Raw genomic sequence first — 14,462 nt, 5'->3', positions numbered from 1 at the left:
ACCGTGCTAGTATAATGACATTCTTTCTGTGATCTACCTTCCCTACATTCTTGATGGGAAATATCCTCAATTTAAACATACAGGGGAGGTGGTGGCGTAGTAGTTACTGGACTAGCAATCTAGAGGCCCAAGCTAATACTCTGGGGACACAGGCTCAAATCCCACTATGGCAACTGCTGGAATTTGAATTCATTTAATTAAAAAAAATCTGGAATTAAAAAGCTAGTCTCGGTAATGGAGTCCATGAAACCATTGTCGATTGTCATAAAAGCTGGTTCACTAATGTCTTTTAGGGAAGGAAATCTGCCGTCCTTACCTGGTCTGGCCTACATGTGACTCCAGACCCACAGCGATGTGGTTGCCCTCTGAAATGGCCTAGCAAGCCACTCAGTTGTATCGAACCGCTAGAGAAAAGTCTAAAAGGAATGAAACCGGATGGACCATCCGGCATCGGCCTAAGCACCGGAAACGACGATGGTACACTGTCAACCCTGCAAAGTCCTCCTTATTGCATCTGGGGGCTTATGCCAAAGTTGGGAGAGCCATCCAACAGACTAGTCAAGCAACAGCCTGAAATAGTCATACTCACAGAATAATACCTTGCAGACAATGTCCTAGACACCACTATCACCATTCCTGGGCATGTCCTGTCCCACCGTCAGAACAGATCCACCAGAGGTGGTGGTACAGTGGTATATAGTTGGGAGGGAGTTGCCCTGGGAGTCCTCAACATTGACTCCAGAGACCATGAAGTCTCAGGGCATCAGGTCAAGCATGGGCAAGGAAACCTCCTGCTGATTACCACCTACTGCACCTCCCTTGGCTGATGAATCAGTGCTTCTCCATGTTGAACACCATTTGGAAGAAGCACTGAGGGTGGTATGAACACAGAATATACTCCGGGTGGGGGACTTCAATGTCCATTGCCAAGAGTGACTCGGTAGAACCACTACTGACCCAGTTGGCCGAGTCCTAAAGGACATAACTGCAAGACTGGATCTGTGGCAGGTGGTGAGGGAGCCAACAAGCGGAAAAAATCTACTTGATCTCATCCTCACCAATCTACTTGTCGCAGATGCATCTGTCCATGACAGTATTGGTAGGAGTGACCACCGCACAGTCCATGTGGAGACGAGGTCCCGTCTTCACATTGAAGATACCCTCCATTGTGTTGTGTGGTATTACCACCGTGCCAAATGGGATAGATTTTGAACAGATCAAGCAACTCAAAACTGAGTAATTATCTCAGTCCCAGGACATTGCTGCAGGAGTTTGTCAGGGTAGTGGCCTAGACCCAACCATCTTCAGTTGCTTCATCAATGGCCTTCCCTCCATCATAAGGTCAGAGTGGGGATGTTCGCTGACTTGGAACTATATCACCGTACCTTCACTGCCGCTGGGTCAAAATCCTGGAACTCCCTTCCTAACAGCACTGTGGGTGTAACTACACTACCTGGACCGCAACAGTTTAAGAAGGTGGCTCACCACAAACTTCTCAAGGGCAATTAGGGTTGAGCAATAAATGCTGGCCTCGCCAGCGATGCTCACATCCCTTGAAAGAATACAAAAAAATTCAACTCAGGGTATTGTTCTGGAGAAAATGGCCCAGCTTGTTTGATACTGATCATATGTTGCATTTGTATTGTTCAAAAAAGGATGAACCCTTGTAACAAATTATTGTATGTTAGTATTATGCTGCCTGGTACATTATATAAGCACTATGTAACATCAGTGATGGTCCTCATGCTTTATGTCACACTGGTGCCCAAAGCTATATGTGGTTGTTTGAATCACTCAGCTGTAGTAAGACATGTTAGCTTGCATAGAATTTCTGAGTCTCACAGATATTTTCACCATACGGTCTCACTTAAATGTGCTCTAAACTCAAGATTACTGTTGCAAGCTCAGACACAGATAGTAATTCTCTTTACCCTGTGAGTGGTTGGAATGTGGAACTTGCTGCTACGTGGAGTAGTTGAAGCAAATAACAATAATACATTTAAGGAGAAGCTAGTAAGAACATTAGAGAGAAAGGAACAGATGGATATGCTGATAGCGTTGGATGAAGTAGGGTGGAAGGTGTCTTATGTGGAGCATAAACACCAGCATGGGCCAGATGGCCCAAATGGCCTGATTCTATGCTGTAAATATTATGTAATTGCAAACTGATTCCATTCCTGGTAAGAAATCCATCTAATCACAGAAATTAAATATTAATCTCCTGTTCACTGCTGTGAATAATCTGGGAGAAAATCATAGGGAAATAGAGTTTGGACATCACATTTGTGGTTCATGCCTGTGGTTTGTGCCTGTGTGCTTTCTTCATCTGCTTTCATGTGTCCTCCTGGTTCTCAGAACACCTTTCACAATCGCTTCTGGTGCCAAACCCTTCCCTTCACTAACGTCATATCCTGCCTCCCTGGCACCCGAGCATGGAGGATGAGTATCAATAGCCTGCTGTCTGTCTTCTCTTTATACTGTTTATAGGTTCCCAGGGATTCCTGCTGGATATGATAATATAGGTCAGTAAACATAATGCTTGTTTGTGATTGACAGAGAAAAAAATGCTGACATTAATCTTAGTCTTTTTATCTTTTGGTTAATGCCTCCCTTCAGTATAGCCTCCTTTATCTGTGGCAGTAGTACAATCTTCGGTATTCAGTCCCTACCACAAACTCCAATCCCTGGCCATTAATTCCATCCCTCTCCCTGGCAACTGGCTGAAGCTGAGTCAGACCATTTGCAAACTTGGTGTTGTGTTTGATCTCAAGTTGAGCTTCCAAACACATATTTACTCCATCAACAAGACTGCTTACTTGCACCTCCATAGCATTGCCCAACTTCATGCTGCTTCTCATCTGCTTCTGAAACCCATATTCATGCCTTTGTTACCTCTCGACTTGGTTCTTCCAGTGCTCTCCTGGCTGGCCTCCCTTCTTGTACCCTACATAAAGGTGTGCTCATCCAAAACTCTGCTCTCCTTATTTTAATTTGCACCAAATCCGATTCAACCATCACCCTGAACTTCCTGACCTACATTGACTCCTTTTCTAGCAATACCTCAAATTTAAAATTCTCATCCTTGTTTTCAAATTCCTGCATGGCCTCGCTCCTCCCTATCTTGTGTAAGAAAATTATGTTTTATATTTAATCATGGTAGTTGTTCCAATATTTAAAGTGATTGAAATTAATTAGGACTAGTATATAATCATGTATACATTCCATTGTGTATGATTTAACTTTGTATCTGGTAACCACTGGAACCATGGGTACCACATACTGTCTGGTATATATGTGTTCTGTTCTTTCTCTATTTTGACACTGGAACCTTGAGCGTTAAGGGCCCCTATGGTGCCTATGGTACAGAACCTTGGGTTTTAAGGGATTTCATGGTGTGCATGTAACAACTATCTCATTCACTATGGTCCTTCGGGTTCTAAGGGACTTCATGGTGAATAGTTAAATATGCTTGAAACTGTTACATTTGTGTAACAAACTCAGGTAACCATAAGGGTGAAACAAACTGGTTTAGACAGGCTTGTAATTGCTAAAGTATGCCTGAGAAAACTTTGTTAATGTTAAAACTGCTGCTGAATTGGCATGAAACTATGTGGACTGTGGTTGATAAATTACCTTTGGATCCTCAAACTACTGATAATGGAGAACAGCTTAAACTAATCAAAATTGTTTGTGTAGAAGTTACCATATCAGGCAATGACCATTTTTGTGCTTTTATTAGCATGTGGACGGAGCTAAAGCTATCTTGGACCAACCATAGAACGGCACACACCTTTGGAACCAATCATCGCATCGAAGCAGAATCAAGCAGGAAGGAACTCTTGCATCCAAAATGGGGTAAAAGAACACTGCCGAAGCTCTTCGACACTACGGAGAAGAAGAACATCACAGCAGACAGCCTCACAGCAAGACAGAGACTGCAAGCAACACAAAGAGAAGACAAGGCAACATGGTCCAAGCCGAGCAGTGTGCTCCGTGTCCTAGGTTGACGCAGGAGGTAAAGCCTGTGGAGACTCGAAAGTTATCGCTTGGTTTGTAAGAATTACTTTTTTTATACTTAACAAATTCTTCCAAGTTGTTACAAATTAATCAATCTCATTGTTGACTCTTTTTGTCATGTCCTGAACAGTTTTACATACCAAATGTCAACCGTAGCAGGACGTGACTAATATGGTGTGAATGATTTTTAATGACAATTGGGAACCTCGGGATCGTGATTGTCTGGCCAACGTTCTGGGAGGGGAAACACTTGTGGTGTGTGGAGACTCAGTACGAGACACGTCGGTAATCAAAGATGCTTTATTGAATTCGCAAACAGTAGCCTGGCATCCTACGCATCCCCGATTTTAATCATTTAACAATTGGTGGCCATGCTTTCAGCTGCTTTGACTCTAAGCTCTTGAATTCCCTCCCAAAGCCTCTGTCTCTCTACTTCTCTCTCCTCCTTTAAGATTCTCCTTAAAACCTATATCTTTGACCAAGCTTTTGGTCATCTGTCCTAATACCTCCTTCAGTGGCTCGGCGTCAAATTTTGATTAATAACGATCTTGTGAAGTGCCTTGGCATGTTTTGCTATGTTAAAATAAATGCAGGTCTTTGTTGTTGTTGAATCACAGCTGTCTTCTTGACACCATACTGTTCCACCCAATTCCTTGATATAGTCCATCCAGCAATGACTGGTTAAACTTGCTTATAAAGAATAAGCAAGAATGAATGACGACCAATGTTGAGGTTTGAAATCAAACCCATGGAAAGAGTCTACCACTCAATTCATGTTCCCTCTCTTCAAATTTAATTTGTAAATTAATGCGGCGTATTTCAGGACATGGATTAGTTATTAGAAAAATGCCTTGTTTGCAATTCATCTTTTTTAAAAATTTCAAGGAAACATATACAAATAAGCAGCATTATTTTGCAAAGTAACTCATTCTTTTGCTTCTGAAAATGCTTAGGTACCAAGCCGAACCAAGAACTCACTGCGGACAAGTCCCTGGACACCACTGGGGTGCAGAGACAGACCTCTGGACCCTGACAAGTTTTGGAGAGGCTGTCTCACTGATTTCAATACTTAAAGGTTGACATCCCTATAGTAAGAGCAAAATTGCATGTCATAGGTAAAGCATTTGAATTCACAAATAAACCACTTGTGGTCAGGAGCAAATCTTTGAATCACTGATAAAACTCTCAGAATTTCCAGAAAAAGTCTTGTAGTTAGTAAATCATTAAAGGCAAAGGGCACAAGATTCCAGGGAGAACCCACTATCAGTGTGCTGGGATGAACCCCTGCCTGCCCTAGCCCCAAGTCAGACACCCAGGGCAGAATTTTTGCTGTGGGGGCGGGAAACAGAAGTGGGGACCATTTCCCGTTCCGTTTTTCAAACATCCCCCTCGGGGGAAGACAGTCATTGGTTCGTAGTTTCACGGGTTACCCCTTACTTGGCACGGAGAAGGGTTTGGTGGCCGATTAATGGCTGCGGAGGCAGGAATGGATGCGCGAATACCGATTTAACCAGACCATGACAGCCATTACTGTGGCTACCATTTGAATGTTCTAACTTCAGCTTGGAAGAAAATTTATTGTCAGGAGATTAGACTATCCCAGGAGAGCCAGAGGCCTGGAACCCAGGGCAGGAAAGCCCCTTGATTCTCTGCTGCAGACCTGGAGGTCCTGCAGGAGGCCGTGAGGGAGAAGACAGAGTCCTATTTCCCAAGGGTGGCAGGAGGAAGCTACCCACACAGTTAAGCAGGCCTGGGTGTACATTATTGACACAGTCAGCAAAAGAAGTGTGGTCCACAAAAGTTGGATCCAATGTTGGGAGAGGTTCAATGATCTGATACACTCTGACAAGGTGATTCTATCCCCAAGCCTCAGGACAAGCCTCTGGGTATTCACCATCCAGCAGAGACACCAGTAGAGGAGCCTCAGAGCTGCTCCAGAACATAGGAGACGTGTTCCTTGGCCACTTATTGATGCCTCAGAATGGCTCAGAGGCACAGTGCTGCTGAGGACCTGTCACCATTGATACATGCAGCTTCTAGTGAATTTAGTACATCATCTACCAGTGCAGATACAGGTCACCTTGGCACCTTGGTGTGTCCTTGCACACGTTTAGATAGGGTGCCACTGGGTGAGAAGCATGGCACTAGTATGCAGGAGGAGGTGCCAAAGGCAGAGGCAGGTGTGGGCAGTTCCCCTTGGAGGAGGGACAGCAGACACAGAACTGCTCAGCTGGGCACAGATGCAGGGCCTCAGGAGTCATTGGAAAGGAGGCTCGACCTAAACCAGCAGCAGGAGACATGCTCCTGCATGAGTTCCCTGATGCAGTGCACGGTCATGGGAAGACAATGGAAGAACCCATTCAGCTCATGTGCACCACCATGGCTCAGGGCTTTGAGCACATGAGCTCCTCCGCTGAGAGAGTGACCAACCTCATGGAGAGCCATATGCGGTAGCACTTGGAGTGCACTGCGCACACAGGATGCATGGCACACTACCTAACATGGACTGGTCAGAGATACTGATGGCACAGGGATATCTGGAGGGGATGCCAGTAGCACCCCAGCTGGTGCTTTCCTCGAGCCATCTGGAACACCAGCGAAGGGCTGAGGCAGTCACCATAAAGGATGAGGGTGCAATCCCTCAGGGGACGCCATCATCATTGTTGACCTCCTTGGCCCCTCTGGCAGAGGGAGCACCTGTACAGAAGGGCCCAGTGATGGAGGCTGCCCCTGCAATTCAAATTGGGCACTTCCATGACAAGGACAACACCACATGCATCTCAGCTGCATGCAACAACAAGTGTGCAGGCTGTCTTCACCTCATCCGAGGCCACAAGGGGAGCACCACATAGAAGTGAATTCAAATTTCATCATCTGCCATGGTGGGATTTGAACCCATGTCCCCAGAGCATTAGGCAAGGCTCTGGATTACTAGTCTAGCGACATTACCACTACACCACCACCTCCCCTGAGGGAGTGGAAACCCTTCCTATTGATGGATCATACTGGCCGCATGGGTGCAATCGATGATGCCCTGCATCTGGGCGATTCCAGCGATGGCGGCGAAACCCACTGCCCTCTGTGCCTGCCAGGCCGCATTTGTCTAGAATTGAATGTACTGTCCAGTCTCGCAAATAGGACATTCATGACCAGTGAGATGCAGTGGTGTGCTGCCGTTTGCGAGATGCAGCCAAAGTCCACAGTTGATCCTTGGAATGAGCCAGCAGCAAAGAAGTTCATGGCCACATTGACGGTTACTGGCAGGGCATGGCAACCAGTGCTACAGGGTTTGAGAGCTTTTGTGACGAGGGCGCAGAGATCAGTGACCAATGCCTGCACTGTTGCAGTCTCCTGAGGTTCTGGTTCTTGATCATCTCCAGGTAGATCCATCCTCGCCAGTAGATCTTATGCTGAGGGCGTGACCTCCTTTGACTTCCTGCCCCTTGCCTCTGCCCTCCTGATGCCAGGGGCTCCATCCTTCCTCTGAGGCTGAGAGTCATACCCCATTGCCAGCTACAGCCTTCCTTGTGCTCAGATAGTCCACAATTGTGCTTGGCAGCTTTGCCTCCTCCTCTTATGCCCCAGCGATGCCAGGAGGGTGACAAACCTCCCTGCACTGCCTGAGTGCGTACTGCCCACTCTCCCCACCACCTGCGCTGAACCAATGGCATCTGTCACGCAATGGGCGAGACCCCTCTGTACCGTCACCCTTTCATGAGGTCCAGCTAATTCCTTGGGTCGGCCATGACTGGCTCCCCACTCTGCGTCTCAGCAGGTCTACCCCAGACAGAGCATTCAACCATGAAAATCACAACATGCCCCTTAAAGAGCTGTCAATGAGCTCTTTAACAGTGTTAATTGGCCTTCATTGTGAATCGGGTGGGATTGCAGGGTTGCCCTCCCCCACCCTGGTGAAACTGGCCGGCATGAGGAACTGCGTCAGGAAACCAATAAGCCGGCTGGTGTCAGTATTTTCATCCCCACTCACCTTCGTTCCCACTTCAGGAGGGACCTGAAATTTCAGCCCCTAATCTCAGGTCCTAGGCCTAGGAACATCCACATGGCTGATGGGGAGCAGTACAATGTGCAGACAAGGCAGCATCAGTGGCACTCACCCCCGTCAGAGCGATGCCATGGGCCTCTGATAGTGGCAACAAGGTCTCTCAGAGCAGCGACCTTTTTTAGTCTTCTGCTCCAATTGGCACAAATGGACCTTTTGGGAAAGGTATTGAATCCTGTTGTTTAACTTTCCCTTGTAAAGGTTTTACAAGTCTCAGTGGGACTCACACCAGCTCTCAGCTGGTGCAAGTTCCGTTGAGGCTGAATGAGACTGTGTCAGTTAACCATCTGACAAAAGAAATCTGGTGTAAAAAGCAGGCCTATGATAATGTTGGGTTCTATCATTCAGTGGAGAACTAAGCTGAATACAAAAAGTGCAGGAGAGAGCTGAAAAGGGAAATAAGAGGGGAAAGACATATCAGTGGGTAACAAAGGAGGGAAACATATAAATATCAAAAAGGTAGTCAAAGGTGGAACTTATTAGGGACCTCTGCCTTATGGAGGCAGAAGGCATGGATGATGTACTAAATGAGTACTTTGTATCTATCTTCTCTAAAGAAGAGAATGCTGCCAATATCACAGTAAAGGGGGAGGTAAAAGAGAAATTGAATAGAATACAAATAGTAAAATAGGAGGAACTTAAAATGTTGGCAGTGTTCAAAGTAGAAAGGCCACCCAGTCCAGATGGGTTGGTTGCACCCAGGTTGCTGAGGGAATTAAATGTGGAAATTGCAGCAGCTGTAGCTACAATCTGACAATCCTTCATAGATATAGGAGTGGCACCAGATGACTGGAGGATTGCAAATGTTACAAACCTGATCAAAAAAGGGAGAGGGATAAACCTGGCAATTACAGGCCAGTCAGCCTAATATCAAGGATCTTAACATTTAGGACATTGGCCGGAATTTTACGTTGGGCAGGAGGTCCCGTCCACTGGCCGAAAAGTCGGGGGTGAGCCCGCTTCCGCTGGGCCTGGGGAACCACGCTGGGATTTTTCGCTCCTCAGGCCCATACTTGGCTTTGGGCAGGACTTCCACCTCCTTGATGCAGGAAGTCCCACCTAATGGAGCTGCCAGCCAATCAGCAGGCCAGCAGCTCTTAGTCCCAGCAGCACCACTGGGAGCGTTGTGCGGTGGGGACGGTGGGGCTTCAGGGCCGCATCTCCATGGGGAACAGGGTGCCCGATCAGAAGGGCCCCCACACCCGCAGCCCACATTAAGGCGGGGTTCTTGGGTCCTTTGATGTCCAGCTGCCACGGATAAAACACCAGTGGCAGTGGGAGGAGACACTTTATTGGCAGCTGATTGGCCACTTAAGGGCCTTGATTGGCCTGGGGTGGGCGGGCCGTTTCTCACCGCCACCGCCCCACATAAAATTTCAGCAGGGATGGGAAGGCCTCGGGAATTGCCCTCCACCCCTCCCCCCTCCCCCCCCCCCCCCACCTCTCACTAAACTGATTGGATTCTTTGATGAAGTGATGACAATTGTGGATGAGGGTAATGCAGTTGATGTTGTGTACATAAACTTTCAAAAGGCGTTCCATAAAGTACCATATAATGTCAATCACTTCCCATACCTTGGGAGCCCCCTCTCAGCAAGGGCAGACGTCGACGATAAAACATACCATTGCCTCCAGTGTGCCAGCTCAGCCTTCGATTGTCTGAGGAAAAGAGCATTTGTTGACAAAGACCTCAAACCTGGCATCAAGCTCATGGTCTACAGAGCCGCAGTGCTACCTGCCCTACTGTATGCGTCGGAAACACGGACACTGCACAGCAGATATCTCAAAGCCCTGGAGAAAAATCACCAGCAGTGCCTCCGCAGGATCCTTGCAAATTCAGTGGCAGAACAGGCACTCCGAAATCAGTGTCCTTTCTCAGGTGTGAGGAAAACCGCACCTGCCAAGAATGAGGTATATTAATTTCATCCTAAGGAACATTAATTTTTAAATTCTTACAGCACTGATATATGGCTGTACCTACATTTTAAAAGGACAGTGGCTGGAAACATTTGCATTCCAAAAGACATTTGCCTGGAGAAGACAATGGAACTGCTCCTGGATTCAATTAATCCAAATGGATTTTGATCACTAGACATTGAATGTGTAAAAAGCCAGCATTCCATTTCCCCGCAGTGAGAGTGTCTACTAAGATGGACAATCCACAAACTGCAGGAGCGGTTGTTCCAAATAAGGGGTTAGTTACCCGCTGGCCGACTTGGAGCTTTGAGTTGTGCTCACAGACAGTTTGAGTCAGACTGCAACTGAACTTGAAGAATGACAGCATCTCCCTGTCTCATTCTCTCTCCCTCTCACGCAAAGATAGGGACCCACGGAAGAAACTAAGCCAAGACAGAAAACTATCTAAACAAGTTTGAAAGAGTGCACTGGGCCCCAACGAGACAGCAAAATTTAACTGCAATCAAAGATTTTATATCAAACTCGAAAGACAGTAAATGAACTCCAGCTATTGCTTCAAACCTTTCCCCTTGATTCTTTCTCCTTTTCTGTCTCTTTCTGCATGTGTGTTTATCGCGTATGGAAACTGGTGTGGTAGCGTCGCATATTTTTAGTAGTTTTAACTGAATTAGAGTTTTAAGATTAACAAATGTTCACCTTTCTTGTTTACATCTAATAAAATCTGTCTGGTTAATTTCTTTGCCATTACAATTGGAGAGCAGTGAACAAGGTTTCACTGAGGCGAAGCTAAAACCACAGTGTTTTAAAAATTAAACCCTCTTACAGTCAAACCAGGAAAAGGCTGAGAGGGGAGCCCTAAACCCCTTTCTCACCTGGTCGTAACACTGGTCAACATCCCCCGTATCGAGACACTGGTCATGGCTAGTCAGTTATGCTGGGTGGGCCACATTGTCCACATGCCTGACACAAGACTCCCAAAACAAATTTTCTACTCTGAGCTCCATCATGCAAGAGGCTATCAGGAGGGCAGAGGAAACGCTACAAGGATGTCCTTAAAACCTCCCTGAAAAAATGTGACATCTCCACTGATTCGTGGGAATCTCTTGTCCAAGGCCGCCCAAAATGGAGAAGAAGCATCCGCGATGGTGCCAACCTGTTCGAACAACGTCAACAGGCCCAGGCAGTGACCAAGTGCAAACAGCAGAAGGAGCGTTTGGAATTTCAAGCATCACTTGCCTCACCAAACATCACCTGCCCCAGCTGTGGCAGAGTGTGCGGATCCAGAATTGGACTATCCAGTTACCTAAACACCACAACCATGGAGTGGAAGAAAGTCATCCTCATTCCCAAGGGACTGCCTAAGAAGAAGAAGATGTAATAGAGTTGTTAGCAAAATTGAGATTTAAGGGATTAAAGGGACAGTGGCTGTGTGAATACGAACTTGGCTAAGGGATAAACAGTTATTTTTCAGACTGGAGGGAAGTGTTCCATGGTGTCTCTCAGGGTTAGTATTGGGACCACTGCCCTTTTTGATATGTATTAATGGCCTGGACCTGGTCAAACTGGGCATGATTTCCAACTTTGCCTATGATACTGTTACGACCAGGTGAGAAAGGTGTCTAGGGGTCCCTTTTAGTTTTCACCTGGTCTTATGTAACAGGATTTAATTTTTAAACACACTGTGTTTTAAACTCCCCCTTGGTAAATCCTTGTTCACCGCTTTTCAACTATAAGGCAAAGAAATGAGCACACCAGGTTTTCTTAGGTTTAAAGAAGATAAGTGAAATTTATTAAACCTTAACCTTAAACTCTAATTTGGTTAACGCCTACGGATACACTCTGCACTCCATGCTAGCATGCATATGTGATATGCACATGCAAAGAGAGACAGAAAAGAGCAGGAGAAAAATAAAATCGAGAGGTTTGAGGCAATATCAGAAGAGTTTCTTGTTACTGTGCTTCGAGCTCACTGTGGAGTCCTTTTGTAAGTAGTCTTGCTTTTCGTTGGGACCCAGTATTCTTCTTAAACCTTGTTCACTGGAGGAGACTTTTCTCTCTTGGGGTTCATGTGCCTTCAATGGGTCTTCAGTTCCGTGAGAAAGGGATGGGAGCAGACAGGAGAGAATCTTTTCAGTCCAGGAGCCAACAGCTTTCTCAGTTCAAATTCTCTATGGCAAGTTCAAATTCAAAAAACTCCAACTACCAGTGAGCCATGTGACTAAACTGGTCTGACCATGTCTTCTGTGTATTGGGGAAGCAGGGACTGGCGAGGGGCCTGGCAATTCCTCGTGATAGGCCCTCTTTTCTTCCCAGCAGCAATTTTAAGTTTTAATGTTCATGTGGCGAAATAATGTGAGCCTCAGTCTTGGCACATGGGGGCCTGCATGACACCTCCACACCCAGGGGAATGAAATGCAATTTGAAAATAAAGCGCGCATTTCATTATAAGGTTTGAGAGAAAAAAAAGATACAGAAAGAAAATCCATGCATTTCTCTCATTCATTTCCATTAATTCATCAATCTTAAAGCTTATTAAAATTGTCTTTTCTGGGTGGCAGTACTGCTTTAATTTCCCCTTTTTTGGCATCCCAGTAGCAATGAGGTTTTTTGGGGAAGCTTTTCTTCAGTTTGCCCATTGCCATGACTGCCTCGGGTTTTTGTTCCTGTTGAGGTCATGGTTTTATTCAGGAGAGTTAGTAATGGGCAGGTCTATCTTGAACTCTCTAAGTCATGCCAAGACTTTTGACTTTAGGGGATGGATGGTTCCCATTTCCTCTGACTGTGGGGGAAAATTCTTTGTTAATCGCTCCTTTGTTCTCTGGGACGCTCCTACCTGCAGGTATTTGTGCAGACGTGACTGCACTCTCCTGTGACACTTTGACTAGGTGAGGCATCACCCTCACGGTTTCTGTGCCCCCCAGAGGTCTCTCTTTATCTCTACAGGTTCCTGTAAATGCTGTTCGCAACTCTGGTGAGGTGCTTCTAGAGTCTGCATTTACGTAGGAGGATGTGGGGACTAACTTTTCAAATTTTCTGGGGTTGGCTGACCGGACAGTAGGGGTTTCATCCAGGATTCCTCCCGGACTTCCTTTAACCTGCCCTGTTGGTCCCTTTTTCCCTTTCTCTTTCTAAACCTTTGCCAGCCTGTCCCCTTTTGTTCTCGGCGGGGGTCCCTTACAGTTCACCAGCCTTGGGCTGGAGGGTCCTCCTAACACCTGTACAGGACTTAAGGGTGCAGGTTTCACTGTAGGTTGGGGTTTCCCCTCAACTTGGCACATGTGGCAACTCCTGCAGTACTCCACTACATCTTTGTAGAGTTTTGGTGAGTTAAACTGCTGTCTTATGTGGGCTTTGGTCTTTTATATACTGGCATGTACAGCCACTGTAGTCTCATGGGCCCTTTTTAATATTTCTCCCCAGTAGTTCTAACTGGTGAACTACTGTCCACTCTTTGCCCTCAGGTCTGTGAGGAGAACTCCATTTCCTCATCAGTACTTCATTCTTTAAATAGTAGCAATCAGGGACTCCCTCTGCTTCACTTTCAGACTGGGCAGCCTGTGCTAACTCTCACAATACTGGGTCAGCTTGCTAAGCCTCACCTAGGGAAAATTCATTTAATTTATTCCCTGGGTCTCCTAACTTTCCAAAGAAAGTCTCAGACTGACAGACCCCATGGTCATCTGCCTGCAGTGCCAATACAGTCTCCTCCGAGGGAGCTGGTTTGATCATGGCCTGATCCACTACACATTCAAGGACACTGCAGGGGACCATCTCCTGCCACTGCCCTGTCTCTCTGACCTCCTGCGGTCTTTCTTTCACTACTAGGGGGGCTACCACCTTCATCCCCTGCCAGATCATTACCAAGGAGCAGTCAAACTAGGGACAATTCCTACAGTCACCAGTCCTGAAACTGGGTCGCACTCCAGGTGCACCCGGTGTACAGGTACAGGCATACACTGCCCTCCAATACCATTCACCACCATTTTGGTGTTCACTGCACTCTCTGGGGGAAAGGTCAGGCCTTTTCCCAGTAAAAGAGATCTAGTGGCCCCTGTGTCCCTGAGAATCACCATGGGCTTGCTTGCCCCACTTGAGGGGTATGGGATTACTTTCCCTTCAGACACAAAACCCTTATAGCCTTCAGGAATTCTATTAACTTTTCCTGCACTGACCACAGTAAGCTTCCTGGGTTGCACTCTTACTGCAGTTAAAGCCACAGCTTGTTCTGCTGTGCTTTGCATGAGGTACCCGTCTTCACTGAGCGGGTGTGCCCTGATTAACCCTACCAGTTTCCCCTTTAGTTTCTGGCAGTCAGCTTTTAAATGCCCTGCCTTATTACAATGGAAGCACACAGGTCTCGGGTCTCACTCTTGCTCACAGCACCTTCTTTTTTGGCTGCAGGAGAGCCCCCTGTGTCTCCTGCTTTCCCTTCTCTTCCAGGACTGTCTGGGCAGAGATCACCTTCCCA

This window comes from Heterodontus francisci, chromosome 8, assembly GCF_036365525.1.
Source record: "Heterodontus francisci isolate sHetFra1 chromosome 8, sHetFra1.hap1, whole genome shotgun sequence".
Lineage (NCBI taxonomy): Eukaryota > Metazoa > Chordata > Chondrichthyes > Heterodontiformes > Heterodontidae > Heterodontus > Heterodontus francisci.
This window is presented reverse-complemented; position numbering follows the sequence as displayed.